Source organism: Oncorhynchus nerka, linkage group LG28 (genome assembly GCF_034236695.1).
Source record: "Oncorhynchus nerka isolate Pitt River linkage group LG28, Oner_Uvic_2.0, whole genome shotgun sequence".
Taxonomy (NCBI): domain Eukaryota; kingdom Metazoa; phylum Chordata; class Actinopteri; order Salmoniformes; family Salmonidae; genus Oncorhynchus; species Oncorhynchus nerka.
In genome coordinates this window covers 30671577-30690613 of record NC_088423.1, presented here as the reverse complement: position 1 = coordinate 30690613, position 19037 = coordinate 30671577, and the positions used below count along the sequence as shown (strand labels likewise).

The 19037-nt window shown below is 42.8% G+C and overlaps 1 protein-coding gene across 1 annotated transcript in view; it reads right to left on the bottom strand.

Annotated features, from left to right (window-relative positions):
- Window positions 1-19037, bottom strand: part of LOC115113857 (zinc finger MIZ domain-containing protein 1) — a 219891-nt gene that overhangs the window by 126232 nt on the left and 74622 nt on the right. Inside the window, 1 exon segment of the mRNA XM_065012756.1 lies at window positions 15363-15478. The gene's annotated coding sequence lies outside the window, so the exon portion shown is untranslated.

The window sequence follows — 19037 nt, the reverse complement described above, 5'->3', positions numbered from 1 at the left end:
AGGTACAACCCCAAATCCGTAAACACAGGTACCCTCATAGATATCATCCTAACCAACCTGCCCCCCAAATACACCTCTGCTGTCTCCAACCAGGATCTCAGCGATCACTGCCTCATTGCTTGTGTCCATAATGGGTCTGCGGTCAAATGACCACCCCTCATCACTGTCAAACGTTCCCTAAAACACTTCAGCGAGCAGGCCTTTCTAATAGACCTGGCCCGGGTATCCTGGAAGGATATTGACCTCATTCCGTCAGTAGAAGATTCCTATGCTTTCCTCACAATAAGCATGCCCCATTCAAAAAATGTAGAACCGGGAACAGATATAGCCTGTGGCTCACTCCAGACCTGACTGCCCTTGACCAACACAAAAACATCCTGTGGCAATCTGCAATAGCATCGAACAGCCCCAGCGACATGCAACTTTTCAAGGATTTGCTACAGACCTATATCTATCCTACCCTGCCTTTCTAAGGTCTTCGAAAGCCAAGTTAACAAACAGATCACCAACCATGGTGATCTCTTTGGACACTGTGCTAACTAACCTCTAGACGAGCTTCAATGCCATACAACTCTCCTTCTGTGGCCTCCAACTGCTCTTAAATGCAAGTAAAACTAAATGCATGCTCTTCAAGCGATCAATACCAGCACCTGCCCGCCCGTCCAGCATCACTACTCTGGACGGTTCTGACTTAGAATATGTGGACATCTACAAATACCTAGGTGTCTGGTTAGACTGTAAACTCTCCTTCCAGACTCACATTAAGCATCTCCATTCCAAAATTCAATCTAGAATCGGCTTCCTATTTCACAACAAAGCATCCTTCACTCATGCTGCCAAACATACCCTCGTAAAACTGACTATCCTACCGATCGTTGACTTTGGCGATGTCATTTACAAAATAGCCTTCAAACACTGTACTCAGCAAACTGGATGCAGTCTATCACAGTGTCATCCGTTTTGTCACCAAAGCCCCATATACCACCCACTACTGCGACCTGTATGCTCTCGTTGGCTGGCCCTCGCTTCATATTCGTCGCCAAACCCATAGCTCCAGGTCAGCTATAAGTCTTTGCTAGGTAAAGCCCCGCCTTATCTCAGCTCACTGGTTAACATAGCAGCACCCACCCGTAGCATGAACTCCAGCAGGTATATTTCACTGGTCCCCCCCAAAGCCAAATCCTACATTGGCCGCCTTTCCTTCCAGTTCTCTACTGCCAATGACTGGAACGAATTGCAAAAATCACTGAAGCTGGAGACTCATATCTCCCTCACTAACTTTAAGCACCTGCCGTCAGAGCAGCTCACAGATCACTGCACCTGTACATAGCGCATCATGTAAATAGCCCATCCAACTACCTTGTCCCCATACTGTCATTTATTTACTTATGCTCCTTTGCACCACAGTATCTCTACTTGCACATTCATTTTCTGCACATCTATCACTCCAGGGTTTAATGGCTAAATTGTAATTATTTTGCCACCATGGCCTATTTATTGCCTTACCTCCCTTATATTATCTCATTTGCACACACTGTATATAGACTTTTTTCTATTGTGTTATTGACTGTATGTTTGTTTATTCCATGTGTTGTTGTTTGTGTCGCACTGCTTTGCTTTATCTTGGCCGGGTCACAGTTGTAACTAGCCTACCTGGTTAAATAAAGGTGAAATCAAATATAAAATAAAAACGTATATAATGTGTTGGGAAGGGACTTCTTTCTCACTGTTGATTAAATCATTTCATTGAACTCTGCTGGGTTCCCCTCTGCTTTTATATAACTGACAATTCCACTTAGTCCTCACACACACACACCTTCTGGAGACTTTGCAAGTCGCATTAGTATATTTTCCAACACGTCCCCGCCGAAGAACTTAATCGAGATTTTAGTTCTGGGTTACCGAGATTCATGTACGATAGGCAGAGTTACAGCTTGAAGTCTCTCCTTACACAGTTCATATTAAAACCAAGAACAAAGAACATGTCTAACATACAGGTAACTGCCAAAATAAAAGAAACACTAAAAGAATACAAAGTATATTTAAAGCAGGTGCTTTCCACACAGGTGTGGTTCCTGAGTTAATTAAGCAGTTAACATCCCATCTCTGTCTTTGTTTCTCTTTCTCGCTCTCTATCCCTCTCTCTCTCCTTTCCACTCTGTCTTTCTCTCTATCTCTCTCTCTCGTTCTCTGTCTTTCTCCCTCTCCTCTGACCATGCAGACAGAGCAAGCCGTGACAGCAACTGCCACCTCGCCACACCATTTGTGAAATTATTCAAATGAGGCTATTGTTTTGTTGTTTACTGACTTGAATGGCTAGACAGACAAAAGGGAACATGTTTCAATTATTCATTAACATTCTCCCTTCCTCTCTCTCTCCCTCTCTTTCTTTATTTTTTCCTTATTTTTCCTCTCTCTTATTACCTCTCTCTCAATCCCTATCCCCCTTCCTCTTCCTCCCCCGCTTTCTCCCCCTCTATCCACACCCCCTCCCAACCTTACCTTCCCTCTCCTCGTAGGCGTTATGAAAAGCAGAGCCATTAAGGAATGTGTCCCTTCTTGTGATTTGGAGCATATTACAACCATTCATCAGAGGAAGGGGACACCTGACAGGCCGACAGACAGAGAGCAGTCTCTGTAATCACATAAAACCATGTCCCTACATACAAAAGTATGTGGACACCCCATCATATTAGTAGACTCTGCAATTTCAGCCACATCCATTTCTGACAGGTGTATACAATTGAGAACACCGCCATGCAATCTCCATAGACAAACACTGGCACAAGAATGGCCTTACTGAGCTGACAAGGTAAAAATCTGTCGTTATGCCCCTGAACAAGGAAGTTAACCCACTGTTCCTAGGCCGTCATTGTAAGTAAGAATTTGTTCTTAACTGACTTGCCTAGTTAAAAAAAAGGTTAAATAAATTAAAAATTAAAAAATACACTGAAGAGCTCCGTAACTTTCAATGTAGCACCGTCATAGGATGCCACCTGTCCAACAAGACAGTTTGTCAAATTTCTGCCCTGCTAGAGCTGCCCCGGTCAACTGTAAGGGCTGTTATTGTGATGTGGAAATGTCTAGGAGCAACAACGGCTCAGCCACAAAGTGGTAGGCCACACAAGCTCACAAAACGGGACCGCCAAGTACGTAAGCGCGTAGTGCCTAAAAACTGTCTGTCCTTGGTTGAAACACTCACTACCAAGTTCCAAACTGCCTCTAGAAGCAATGTCAGCACAATAACTGTTCCTCGGGAACTTCCTGAAATGGGTTTCCATGGGCGAGCAGATGCACACAAGCCTAAGATCACCATGTGTAATGCCAAGCGTTGACTGGAGTGGTGAAAAGCTCGCCGCCATTGGACTCTGGAGCAGTGGAAACTCATTCTCAAGAGTGATGAATCATGCCATCTGGCAGTCCCAAGGACGAATGCATATTGCCAACTCTAAAGTTTGTTGGAGGATGAATAATGGTCTGGTGCTGTTTTTCATGGTCCGGCTAGGCCCCGTAGTTCCAGTGAAGGGAAATATTAATGCCACAGCATACAATTACATTCTATACGATTCTGTGCTTCCAACTTTGTGGCAACAGTTGTGGAAAGGCCTTTTCCTGTTTCAGCATGACAATGCTGAAAGCGTGGTCCATACAGAAATGGTTTGTTGAGATCGGTGTGGAAGAACTTGACTGGCCTGCACAGAGCCCTGACCTCAACCCCCTCGAAAACCTTTGGTTGGAATTGGAACGCCGACTGCGAGGCAGGCCTAATCGCCCAGCATCAGTGCCCCACCTCACTAATGCTCTTGTGGCTGAATGGAAGCAAGTCCCCACAGCAATGTTCCAACATCTAGTGTAAAGCCTTCTCAGAACAGTGGAGGCTGTTATAGCAGCAAAGGGGGGAACAACTCCATATTAATGCCCATGATTTTGGAATGGAGTGAGATGTTCAACAAGCACCTGTCCACATACTTTTGGTCATGTAGAATACACTTCCGGCGCCGACAGAGATGGCCGCCTCGCTTCGCGTTCCTAGGAAACTATAAAGTATTTTGTTTTTTTACGTGTTATTTCTTACATTGGTACCCCAGGTAATCTTAGGTTTCATTAAATACAGTCGGGAAGAACTACTGAATATAAGAGCAGCGTCAACTCACCATCAGTAGGACCAGGAATATGACTTTCCCAGAAGCGGATCCTGTGTTCTGCCTTCCACCCAGGACAACGGAATGGATCCCAGCCTGCGACCAAAAACAACGACGTCGTAAAAGGGGGAAACGGAGTGGTCTTCTGGTCAGGCTCCGGAGACGGGCACATCGCCCACCACTCCTTAGCATACTACTCGCCAATGTCCAGTCTCTTGACAACAAGGTTGAAGAAATCCGAGCAAGGGTAGCATTCCAGAGAGACATCAGAGACTGTAACGTTCTTTGCTTCACGGAAACATGGCTCACTCGAGAGACGCTAACGGAATCGGTGCAGCCAGCTGGTTTCTCCACGCATCGCACCGACAGAAACAAACATCTTTCTGATAAGAAGAGGGGCGGGGGCGTATGCCTTATGATTAACGAGATGTGGTGTGATCACAACAACATACAGGAACTCAAGTCCTTCTGTTCACCTGACTTAGAATTCCTCACAATCGCATGTCGACCGCATTATCTACCAAGGGAATTCTCTTTGATTATAATCACAGCCATATATATTCCCCCCCAAGCAGACAAATTGATGGCCCTGAACAAACTTTATTTGACTCTTTGCAAACTTGAAACCACATATCCTGAGGCTGCATTCATTGTAGCTGGGGATTTTAACAAGGCTAATCTGAAAACAAGGCTCCCTAAATTGTATCAGCATATCGATTGAGCAACCAGGGCTGGTAAAACCTAGGATCATTGTTATTCTAACTTCCGCGATGCATATAAGGCCCTCCCCCGCCCTCCTTTTGGAAAAGCTGACCACGACTCCATTTGTTGCTCCCTGCCTACAGACAGAAACTAAAACAAGATGCTCCCGCGCTCAGGTCTGTTCAACGCTGGTCCGACCAATCTGATTCCACGCTTCAAGACTGCTTCGGTCACGTGGACTGGGATATGTTCCGCATTGCGTCAAACAACAACATTGACGAATATGCTGATTCGGTGAGCGAGTTCATTAGAAAGTGCATTGATGATGTCGTTCCCATAGCAACGATTAAAACATTCCCAAACGAGAAACCGTGGATTGATGGCAGCATTCGCGTGAAACTGAAAGCGCGAACCACTGCTTTTAACCAGGGCAAGGTGACCGGAAACATGACCGAATACAAACAGTGTAGCTATTCCCTCCGCAAGGCAATCAAACAAGCTAAACGTCAGTATAGAGACAAAGTAGAGTCACAATTCAACGGCTCAGACACAAGAGGTATGTGGCAGGGTCTACAGTCAATCACGGATTACAAAAAGAAAACCAGCCCCGTCTCGGGCCAGGATGTCTTGCTCCCAGGCAGACTAAATAACTTTTTTGCCCGCTTTGAGGACAATACAATGCCACTGACAGGGCCCGCAACCAACACCTGCAGACTGTCCTTCACTGCAGCCGACGTGAGTAAAACATTTAAACGTGTTAACCCTCGCAAGGCTGCAGGCCGAGACGGCATCCACAGCCGCGCCCTCAGAGCATGCGCAGACCAGCTGGCCGGTGTGTTTGCGGACATATTCAATCAATCCTTATCCCAGTCTGCTGTTCTCACATGCTTCAAGAGGGCCACCAGTGTCCCTGTTCCCAAGAAAGCTAAGGTAACTGAGCTAAATGACTACCGCCCCTTAGCACTCACTTCCGTCATTATGAAGTGCTTTGAGAGACTAGTCAAGGACCATATCACCTCCACCCTGCCTGACACCCTAGACCCACTCCAATTTGCTTACCGCCCAAATAGGTCCACAGACGATGCAATCTCAACCACACTGCACACTGCCCTAACCCATCTGGACAAGAGGAATACCTATGTGAGAATGCTGTTCATCGACTACAGCTCAGCATTTAACACCATAGTACCCTCCAAACTCGTCATCAAGATCGAGACCCTGGGTCTCGACCCCGCCCTGTGCAACTGGGTACTGGACTTCCTGACGGGCCGCCCCCAGGTGGTGAGGGTAGGTAACAACATCTCCACCCTGCTGATCCTCAACACTGGGGCCCCACAAGGGTGCGTTCTGAGCCCTCTCCTGTACTCCCTGTTCACCCACGACTGCGTGGCCATGCATGCCTCCAACTCAATCATCAAGTTTGCGGACGACACTACAGTGGTAGGCTTGATTACCAACAACGACGAGACGGCCTACAGGGAGGAGGTGAGGGCCCTCGGAGTGTGGTGTCAGGAAAATAACCTCACACTCAACGTCAACAAAACAAAGGAGATGATTGTGGACTTCAGGAAACAGCAGAGGGAGCACCCCCCTATCCACATCGATGGGACAGTAGTGGAGAGGGTAGTAAGTTTTAAGTTCCTCTGCGTACACATCACGGACAAACTGAATTGGTCCCCCCACACAGACAGCGTCGTGAAGAAGGCGCAGCAGCGCCTCTTCAACCTCAGGAGGCTGAAGAAATTCAGCTTGTCACCAAAAGCACTCACAAACTTCTACAGATGCACAATCGAGAGCATCCTGTCGGGCTGTACCGCAACTGCTCCACCCACAACCGCAAGACTCTCCAGAGGGTAGTGAGGTCTGCACAACGCATCACCGGGGGCAAACTATCAGCCCTCCAGGACACCTACACCACCCGATGTTACAGGAAGGCCATAAAGATCATCAAGGACATCAACCACCCGAACCACTGCCTGTTCACCCCGCTATCATCCAGAAGGCGAGGTCAGTACAGGTGCATCAAAGCTGGGACCGAGAGACTGAAAAACAGCTTCTATCTCAAGGCCATCAGACTGTTAAACAGCCACCACTAACATTGAGTGGCTGCTGCCAACACACTGACTCAACTCCAGCCACTTTAATAATGGGAATTGATGGAAATTGATGTAAAAATATATCACTAGCCACTTTAAACAATGCTACTTAATATAATGTTTACATACCCTACATTACTCATCTCATATGTATATGTATATACTGTACTCTATATCATCTACTGCATCTTTATGTAATACATGTATCACTAGACACTTTTAAACTATGCCACTTTTGTTTACATACCCTACATTACACATCTCATATGTCTATGTATATACTGTACTCTATATCATCTACTGCATCTTTATGTAATACATGAATCACTAGCCACTTTAAACTATGCCACTTTTGTTTACATATCCTACATTACTCATCTCATATGTATATACTGTACTCGTTACCATCTACTGCATCTTGCCTATGCCGTTCTGTACCATCACTCATTCATATATCTTTATGTACATATTCTTTATCCCTTTACACTTGTGTGTATAAGGTAGTAGTTTTGGAATTGTTAGGTTAGATTACTCGTTGGTTATTACTGCATTGTCAGAACTAGAAGCACAAGCATTTCGCTACACTCGCATTAACATCTGCTAACCATGTGTTTGTGACAAATACATTTGATTTGATTTGATTATCATTCTTAGTATACACTCTACAAGGTGTCGAAAGCATTCTACAGGGATGCTGGCCCATGTTGACTCCCAATGCTTCCCACAGTTGTGTCAAATTGGCTGGATGTCCTTTGGGTGGTGGACCATTCTTGATTCACGCGGGAAACTGTTGAGCATGAAAAACCCAGCTGCGTTGCAGTTCTTGACACACTCAAACCGGTGCGCCTGGCACCTACTATCATACCCCGTTCAAAGGCACTTTAATCTTTTGTTTTGTCTTGCCAATTCACCCTCTGAATTGCACACATACACAATCCATGTCTCAACTGTCTCAAGGCTTAAAAATCCTTCTTTAACCTGTCTCCTCCCCTTCATCTACACTGATTGAAGTGGATTTAACAAGTGACATCAATAAGGGATCATAGCTTTCAACTGGATTCATCTGGTCAGTCTATGTCATGGAAATGTACCAATGACCCATGCAGTGCAAAAAAATGAAAAACATGTTTTACATGTAAATGCTACAACAACCTATAGCTACGTTTTTGTTCTTTGGAGTTATTAAATGCTTTTGAATTAGGATCGCAGCATATTATGCACATCTGCAAACAGCAGCAAATGCTGGACAAATATTATTGATCTCTTTTGTTTTAATATGTTAAAATACACAACATCTTATGCACCAGAGTTTGTGAGCAGAAAGGAGCTAGAGCAGACTGAAGAGCGGAGCATGCCCAATTTGACTGGAGCATGGAGCGAGATCCAGCCTCGACCCTTTCGAAATCCAGCCTCTGCCTTTTTCACTCCTGTAGCGCTCACTTCACGAGCTCAGGGCATGCCCGGCCCAGCATGCATTTGTAATCCACTTGTATGCTGCTATAGCCCCTTGCTTTAGCTACTGTCATGAAGTTCCCTAAATATTTCCAGAAAGAAACACACAGGTGCTAAATCAAGGTGACTTACAAAGATTAGGACCAAGAGCAAGAGAGGGAGTGTGGTGATTTAGTGTTCACAAATAAATAACCATTGTGGAATCTGAAAAGACTCTTACCCTGAAAGAAAGGAACGAGGTGGGTAGGTAACTAAGTGTGTCATTGTAGCAAAGTATTTATAAACTCAAATCAGATCTCTTAAAAGTTCTGTTCATTTTCGTTCTATTATCTATACAATAGGCCTGGCATATTCCCACGTTCAAGGAGCTTTCCTTTTTGATTGGGTTATTTTGCCTAAAAACCTTGAGGCCTACCTATAGAAAAATGTTTAAAAAACAACTCTGCCCAGCCTGGCAAGAGTGGCCAAAATGGTGTTTAGCATCCCCAGTGGCTCGTCAAGTGTGGAGGCACCATCGCATGAGCCTGAAGTCACAGACTGGCCAAATTCGTGTTTCTAAAAATGAATTCAAAAGCACTAATAAGTCATTTTTTATTTAATTTGTATTTAATTCTAAGTAAGTCACAGCCTACATGCGCAATATATAGACTATAACGATTTAATACAACTGAGTGTTGTTTAAAAGCTGAGGGCTTTATGTCCCTACCAGCATATTGTGTCTTACTCGCAAATGCATCACAATGTGTTTATTTGTAGGCTATAACCTTGAAATAGATGAAATAATATAGCCTAAATCATTTGCTTAGGCTCCCTGTCTGGCTCCTGGCCTATTTAAAGTGTTTATATGATGTTTAATACGACGTGTTGCCTATTTGAAATGATGTTCGCCTCTTACATTCACCTTTTCATGTTTATTCAAAAACTTTTCATATAAACCCATATGGTTCGATTTCAATACTTAAAAACCAATTGGTAGGTTCAGCTAGACACAAAAATAGATGGGTGTTGGTTAAATTGTTATTTTAATGAATAGGGTCAATTTGGAGCAGCAGTTCTTTTCCTGCTGCTGCTCCAAATCGTGTTTTTTTGCGGAGCTGTAGGAAAGCACATGGGGAGCAAGCACTGCTCCATGAGCGATAAGCGAGATTTCCAACCGCTCAACCCTGCTCGCATGCTCTGCTAAGCACATACGTGGACATTATAAAGGGTTCTATTTTTTCGAATAAAACAATGGCCAGTTTGGGTCACAGTTGCACGTTTTTTGTAAAAACAGAGGCTATGTCTGGCCCGCCAATTCGTTGTGTTTTTTTCAATATTGCCCGTGCACTGACTGACTCTGACACCCCTGGGCTAGCGAAACAATCTATGTAGCTAGCTATTTATTTAGCAAGCTACAAACACAGAGCCTAATGTTAGCTAGCTAGCTGCTTGGAGGACGTAATGTCATGTCATTGGAGGAGTGGGTGAGTGACTGACTTTTTCCCCTCATATCGTTTTTCGGTGGCTACAGCTAGAGTACGAGTGTCATTTGGTTAGCTAACAAGAAATGTGAATCACTTTGCTATCTAGCTAGCTATGCTGCACTTGAACAACTGTTATCCACAGTTAGCATATATTTTAGTTGTCAATCAAATGTATTTGGCATCGATCAAATGGGCGGGCTGGCAGGCAAGTTCCCATTCAGTTGTCAAAACATGGGTTGGGACAAGCATGCATTGGCAGGCAAGCTGCAGAAGGACGAGCATGCCACTATTCCCCATCGTTCATCAGTGCCATTTTGATGGCCAACTAGCTGAAAAAGTTTGAGAAGGTTTATCTAATGTTCCCTCATTAGATTTTAGCTCATCTCGCTCTGGCTAGCATTAGTTGTTGATCTTGTTGATGTGCATAGGCAACTGAGGGAGAGAGCCTACCTATTCATGGTTGTTTGATCAATAGGACAGTAAAGTTCCCAAATGTAAGAGGACTCCCATGATATTTACAGTACATATTTGCAGTAATCAATTAAGGTGTATTTTCTGGCTTTTTGAGAAAGCATTCTAATGATCTAAAGTTGCGCTGTTGCTACTGCCTGTAAACACACAGTCCAGTTCAAAGTCAATGAGGGCAGGCCCATGTGGCAAATGGCTTATTTGCATATAGGCCTACTGTAGCTCTGATTGGCTATGGAGCACCAGTCTGCGTAGACTCCAGTCATAGACAAGACAGATTTGTATTTGGTTTTATTTGGTTTGGTTTTAATTCCCAAACATTCTATGAATTTATGAAAATGTGAAAATGACCACATCTACAGTGGCTTGTGAAAGTATTCACCCCCTTGGCATTTTTCCTATTTTGTTGCCTTACAACCTGGAATTAAAATTTATTTTTTGGGGGGGGGGTTGTATCATTTGATTTACACAACATGCCTACCACTTTGAAGATGCAAAATATTTTTGTAAAACAAACAAGACAAAAAAACTGAACTTGAGCGTGCATAACTATTTACCCCACCCCCCCCCCCCCCCAAGTCAATAGAGAGCCACCGTTTGCATCTTACGGTCATTGTCCTGCTGGAAGGTGAACATCTGTCCTAGTCTCAAATCTCTGGAAATCTGAAACCGGTTTCCCTCAAGAATTTCCCTGTATTTAGCGCCATCCATCATTCCTTCAATTCTGACCAGTTTACCAGTCCCTGATGAAAAACATACCCACAGCAGGATGCTGCCACTACCATGCTTCACTGTGGGGATAGGGTTCTCGGAGTGATGAGAGGTGTTGGGTTTGCCCCAGATATTGTGTTTTCCTTGATGGCCAAAAAGCTCAATTTTAGTCCCATCTGACCAGAATACCTTCTTAATATGCTTGGGGAGTCTCCCACATGCCTTTTGGAGAACACCAAACGTGTTTGCTTATTACTTTCTTTAAGCAATGGCTTTTTTCTGGCCACTCTTCCCTAAAGCCCAGCTCTGTGGAGTGTACGGCTTAAAGTGGTCTATGGACAGATAATCCAATCTCCACTGTGGAGCTTTGCAGCTACTTCAGGGTTATCTTTGGTCTCTTTGTTGCCTCTCTGATTAATGCCCTCCTTGCCTGGTCCGTGAGTTTTGGTGGGCGGCCCTCTCTTGACAGGTTTGTTGTGGTGCCATATCCTTTCCATTTTTTAATAATGGATTTAATGGTGCACCGTGGGATTTTCAAAGTTTCTGATATTTTTTTATAACCCAACCCTGATCTGTACTTCTCCACAACTTTGTCCCTGACCTGTTTGGGGAGCTCCTTGGTCTTCATGGTGCTGCTTGCTTGGTGGTGCCCCTTGCTTAGTGGTGTTGCAGACTCTTGGGCCTTTCAGAACAGGTGTATATATAATACGATCATGTAACAGATTATGTGACACTTAAATAAAGTCCACCTGTGTGTAATCTAACTAATTATGTGACTTCTGAAGGTAATTGGTTGCAGCAGATCTTATTTAGGGGCTTCATAGTAAAGGGGGTGAATACATATGCACACACCACTTTCCCGTTTTAATTTTTTAATTTTATTTTTTTAAACAAGTTATTTTTTTCATTTCACTTCACCAATTTGGACTATTTTGTTTATGTCCATTACATGAAATCCAAATAAAAATACATTTAAATTACAGGTTGTAACAAAATAGGAAAAATGCCAACGGGGTGAATACCACTGTAAGTGCTCAGTTGTCAGTAAAAGAAATAAATAATAATAATACTAATATACTTCCTGGGGGTGTTTATGAACAGATTTTCATTTGTTTTTGCTAAATAATAATAATAATAATAAACCTGGATGTTTTATTTCATATTATGAGTCATGTTTTACCTTGCTTCAAAGTAGCCTATAGGCAAAAATCCGACCATGTTAATGTGGAGGCAATTATTTAAAAAAGACTTCGTAGGCGGCGCGTGAGTTTCAAGTTTGGAGAAGCTTACAATTTATCCTCCTGTTCTGCATGCCAATTATGATTTTAATTTGTGCATTTTCATAGAACAGTTTCATTTCAATAATAACGTTTTTGTTTCGCAAAATCTGGATTAAAATGATAAAAATCTAAAAGTTGAAACTCAACTAATGCGAGATCACTAGCCTCTGCCATATGGACACACTGATACGCCGTGATCCATTGGCGGCTAAAGAAATGAGCGCATGGAACTCATAGCCTATAGGCCAATGCAGCAGTAGGCCTATAATTTCCATTGCTCTTTCACACTGAGGATTGGTGATTATCGAGGGGGAGATTTTTGTTAAGCTTTTACTGTGAGGAACTATAGTTTTAATGTATTATCATTTGCAATGGATGTTTAAAAAAACACTATGCTTGCTCAGGCGCACACCCTCCCTCAACATTATCAGGACAGAGACACCAGATACATCCTCACTGCTTACATGGAGCACTCCAAACAAAAGACAAATCTTGTAAATGATGGTTATGAAATAAACCAAAACTTGTTTCTCACAATTGTAGCAGGATGTGAACTCTGCAAACCACGTTTCCACTCCGAGAATGGGAACTGTAAATATCTGTAATTAATACATGCATTAACCAATTATTTATATATACACTAGATGTTCTGACAGGGGGCGCTGTTTTGAAGCCACGGCGCCGCCATCTTGGCACTCCCTCACCATTGTAAAAAATACTTTGGAGGCTCGGCAAATGCATTTATTAATGTCTACATTTATTCTATTACAGACACCTAAATGCATACTTTTTAAATGATATTATGTGAGCTAAATGTTAACATTTACCATTTTAAAATATATAGAAACAGTTTCCTGAAAGTATAATTACTGTCCCCACTACAACAGAGAAATCCTCAGACATGTAATTCTGTCCTTTAAACATTTAATTGAAATACTGTAGAATTCCATTCATCCCTATGGAGGACTGCTTTTCTGAGGTGTGCCAATATAGCCAACCGGTGGCGTCAATCGTCTCATTGGCCAATATATTGCATCAGCAATCCAGGGATTACAGTATATACATCATTGGCATTAACAGAAATGAATGTAACCAGATGACGGGGATTAACGATATATTTACTACTGGTGACATATGTAATGGGGAATTGATTTTAAAAAATCAAAGGGCAAACAACTCACACAATGAAACAATGAATGCGCAAGAATTGATGGGAGACAGCTGAGTCCTTCTGGAGAGAGACTCGCCCATATCTTCGCCACACACCCCTCCTCTTCTTGTCTCAAAAGTTTAAATTATACTCAAGACACATTATCTTCAAACATATTTTAGATCTTTTCACTGACAGCCCTAACTCAATAAGCAACTAGGCCTATTGCCACGCGCACTGCCCAAACTGCGGGCCTCCCAAATAGGCATGGGGCTACGAGTTTGTGATTTTAAGCAATCCACATCTATTTTTTAAAAGAAGCTAAGGACCGTGGATTCCTCTGTAGCTAAGTCATGGTTTCTGGTGAAGTATAATGAATGATTTGATTTATTTCTGTATGGACAGTAGTAATTATATAACTTCCTTATTGGATCCAGAGTTATGCCATTTCTCTCATGTTCTACTGTTTTTCATATCAACTTTATTTTATTGTCCAGAAGCCAAAGGCACAATCCTAGTCATATCAGCAACCTATCCTGGTTGTTGCATCTTTGGATTCCCCCTGTTCATCTCTGTCATACATGGAACCGCTATAAGGTGTGCTGTTTAGAATTATGTTTTTCCAGGTGTGCTGTTTAGAATTATGTTTTTCCAGGTGTGCTGTTTAGAATTATGTTTTTCCAGGTGTGCTGTTTAGAATTATGTTTTTCCAGGTGTGCTGTTTAGAATTATGTTTTTCCAGGTGTGCTGTTTAGAATTATGTTTTTCCAGGTGTGCTGTTTAGAATTATGTTTTTCCAGGTGTGCTGTTTAGAATTATGTTTTTCCAGGTGTGCTGTTTAGAATTATGTTTTTCCAGGTGTGCTGTTTAGAATTATGTTTTTCCAGGTGTGCTGTTTAGAATGGGGATTTGCCGCAAATTGCATTTTGGGAAATGTTTGAAAATGATGTTTTATTGGCTGCTTCATTACATGAGTTGCATGTTCTGTTAAGATGCCTTACCATAATCTAAATGTGATTTATGTCATTCTGAGCACCGTGGGTTTGCACCCAATGGATTTGGGTCCGGTACATTTCTTAAATGACCAGTAAATTAGAATCTTCCCGGTCACGTTGTCCGGCACCACATTCTCCTAACGGAAGCCCTGACACACACACACACACACGCACACACACACACACAGGAGGGGAGAAACACTGGGATGCTGCCCTTCGTGTTACAGGAATACATTTTCCTCAAGTCAACATTATGGGGAGAGAGAAAGGGAGGGAGAAAGATGGAGGGAGAGAGAAAATGGGAGGAGAGGATGCAACTTTCCTTTCACTGTACACCCTCCCTTTCTATGACTGGCTGTCAACCTCAGTTTCAAGCTTCACACCCAATCCTCTCTCTTCTGTGAAAGGTGTTAGTCCTTCAATCCAAGCAGAGAAAACATTTCCCCTGGTGTGACTTGTTTTCATTGTGCAGCCATGACAACAGCTTTCCCAATACATAAAAAATGATTAAACTGGGAAAGCACTTCTGTATGTGTGTCTGTCAGACCAGAGTTCAAACACGTTTATTTCATTAGTTGTTATTATAAATACTTATTTTCTGCGCATTTGAGTATTTTCAAATACATTATTTCAAAAACTCCTAGGACCTGCGTTCAATACAGGAGTATTTATTTGAATAAATACTCTGTATTTGTGTATTTTCAAATGCATGCCAATACCTTCCAAGTGTATTTCCAAATACATTCCAATATTAAAATACTTTTAAATAACAAATATCTGAATATCAACTTCAAAATGTATGTGTAAGTAATTTAAATAATTTAAATAGAATTTGAACCCAGGTCTGGTGTGTGTGTGTGCGCTGTGTGTGTAGGAAGAGGATAAGAGGGATCGTTTGCCTACCTGTGTGGACTCTGACCTGGGCTGGGAGTGATGTCACAAGCCCCCCTCACCCCCACCCCTCCCTTCATGTATATCCTTCAGGAGCGGTCCTCACTGGTCTTCACCGTACACCGGACCTGACAGAGAGGAGAGGGAAGGGAAATAAGCTGTTCAATTTCTGCAAAGAACTACAAGGTTACAAAGATTTGTTCCTGCTGCGAAAATGCTGTGTGTGTGTGTGTGCCACGAGACATTAGTTGTTAGCCCACTGAGCTAATGCCTCTGGTATTCGCTCTGGGAGCGACACTAGTCTTCACTAGGACACTAGTCTTCAAGTTTACTCATCACATGAGCATAGTCCAAAGAACCATCTCTATTACAAGTGCATTCTGCAGAAATATGCAAATATGTCTTGTCTGTAGCACCCTTCCATCCAAGTGAAACGCTACAGTGAAATCCTCAAAGAAATGAATTGCGTTAAACAAGACTCTATCTGTGACTTTAAACAGTGTAACTCTAAGCTGTGTGTGTGTGGAGATTTCCGTTAGGAAAATGTGGAGCCAGAAAACTTGACTGGGGAAGATTCTAATTTACCGGACCCATATTCATTGGGTGCATAACCCATTAGGGCGTCTACCCAGAATGACAGAAATCACATTTAGATTATGGTAAGGCATCTTAACAGAACATGCAACTTATGTAATGAAGCAGCCAATAAAACATCATTTTCAATGAATAGCTCTGTTTGAAACTTAGAAAGAGGGGGAATCTAAAGATGCAACAACCCGGATGTTTTTATTTAATAGGAAAGTCAGTTAAGAACAAATTCTTATTTTCAATGACGGCCTAGTGGGTTAACTGCCTTGTTCAGGGGTAGAACAAGAGATTTGTACCTTGTCAGCTCAGGGAGTTGAACTTGCAACATTTCAGTTACTAGTCCAACGCTCCAACCACTAGGCTACGCCGACACCCAACTGCTGGGTTGCTAATATGACTAGGATTGTGCCTTTGGCTTCTGGACAATGAAAAAAAGTATATATTAAAAACAATAGAACAGGAGAGAAATCGCAGAACAGCGTGTCCAATAGGGATGAAAATGGAAATAAATGTGCCAAAATGATATAATTACTAGTGTCTATATTGGGGGGGTGGGAAGTAATAATTCAAAATACGTCTCCAGAATGCATGATTGCCACAGAGAAAACGGGTATCGTTAGCTTCTAAAAACAAAATCTATGGATTGTTTCAAATCACAAGCTCTATGCCTACTTGGGAAACCCGCAAATTGTGCAGCGAATGGCAATAGGCCTAGCTGATTATTGAGCTGCGGCTGTCAGTGAAAAGCATCTCAAATATGTGTGAAGTTAATGTGTCTTGAGTATAATTGAAAATGTTGAGACAAGAAGAAAGGGAGGGGTGTGTGACAAAGATATAGGCAAGTCTCTCTCCAGAATGGCTCAGCTGTCTCCCGACAATTCTTGTGCATTCATTTTCAATGTGTGAATTTTTTTAAAAATAAATTCCCCATTACATTTGTCACCAGTAGTAAATGTACCATTAATCCCCGTCATGTGGTCACATACATTTCTTTTAATGTATGTATTAATCACAGTCATTTTCCATTCTCATTCTCGGAGTGGAAACGTTGTTTTGCAAACTTCACAACCTGCTACACTTGTGAGAAACAAATCTCGTAACCATCATTTACAAGATTTGTCCATTTCTTCATAGTCTTTTGTTTGGAGTGCTCCATGTGAGCAATGAGCATGTGTCTGGTTTCTCTGTGTTGATCATGTTAATGGAGCGCACACACCTGAGCACGCATAGAAGAACCTGGCCTGCTGCGCGGAAATGTAGGAAAGGGTTTTCTTTTAACATCCATTGCGAATGATAATACAGTGCATTCGGAAAGTATTCAGACCCCTTCACTTTTTCCACATGTTGTTACATTACAGCCTTATTCTAAAATTGATTGAATTAAAAATGTTCCTCATCAATCTACACACAATACCCCATAATGATGAAGCGAAAACAGGTTTTTAGAACGGTTTGCAAATGTATAAAAATAAAAAAACAGACATACCTTATTCACATAAGTATTCAGACCCTGCTATGAGACTCAATATTGAGCTCAGGGGCTTCCTGTTCCCACTGATTCTTTTATTTTCATTTAACGAGGCAAGTCAGTTAAGAACAAATCATTCTTTACAATGACGGCCTACCCCGGCCAAAAACTAACCCGGATGACGATTTTTTAATTTTTAATTTGACCTTTATTTAACTAGGCAAGTCAGTTAAGAACAAATTCTTATTTTCAATGACGGCCTAGGAACAGTGGGTTAACTGCCTGTTCAGGGGCAGAACGACAGATTTGTACCTTGTCAGCTCAGGGATTTGAACTTGCAACCTTCCGGTTACTAGTCCAACCCTCTAACCACTAGGCTACGATAGGCCATTGTGCACCGCCCTATGGGACTCCCAATCACAGCCGGTTGTGATACAGCCTGGTATCGAACCAGGGTCTGTAGTGATGCCTCTTACCTTGAGATGCAGTGCCTTAGACCGCTGCGCCACTCGGGAGCCCCTTGAGATGTTTCTACAACTTGATTGGAGTCCGCATGTGGTAAATTCAATTGATTGGACATGATTTGGAAAGGTACACACCTGTCTATACAAGGTCCCACGCATGTCAGATCAAAAACTAAGCCATGAGTTCGAAGGAATTGTCCGTAGAGCTCAGAGACAGGATTATGTCGAGACAGAGATCTGGGGAATGGTACCAAAAAATGTCTGCAGCATTAAAGGTCCCCAAGAACACAGTGGCCTCCATCATTCTTAAATGGAAGACGTTCCTAGAGCTTACTGCCCGGCCAAACTGAGAAATCAGGGGAGAAGGTCCTTGGTCAGGGAGGTGACCAAGAACCCGATGGTCACTCTGACAGAGCTCTAGAGTTCCTCTGTGGAGATGGGAGAACCTTCCAGAAGGACAACCATATATGCAGCACTCCACCAATCAGGTCTTTATGGTAGAGTGGCCAGACGGAAGCCACTCCTCAGTAAAAGGCACATGACAGCCGCTTGGAGTTTGCCAAAAGGCACCAAAAGACTCTCAGACCTTGAGAAACAACATTCTCTGGTCTGATGAAACCAAGATTGAACTCTTTGGCCTGAATGCCAAGTGTCATGTCTGGAGGAATCCAGGCACCGCTCATCACCTGGCCAATACCATCCCTACGGTGAAGCATGGTGGTGGCAGAATCATGCTGTGGGGATGTTTTTCAGCAGCAGGGACTGTGAGACTAGTCAGGATCGAGGGAAAGATGAAAGGAGCAAAGTACAGAGAGATCTTTGATGAAAACCTGCTCCAGAGCCCTCAGGACCTCAGACTGGGGAGAAGGTTCACCTTCCAATAGGAGCACGTCCCTTTAGCAGACAGCCAAGACCATGCAGGAGTGGCTTTGGGACAAGTCTCTGAATATCCTTGAGCGGCCCAGCCAGAGCCCGGACTTAAACCCGATCAAACATCTCTGGAGAAACCTGAAAATAGTGAAAACATTTTGTATGTCATAGTTGAAGTGTACCTATGATGAAAATGAAACAGGCCTCTCTCATCTTTTTAAGTGGGAGAACTTGCACAATTGGTGGCTGACTAAATACTTTTTTGCCCCACTGTATATAAATGTTAGATTTCTGTAA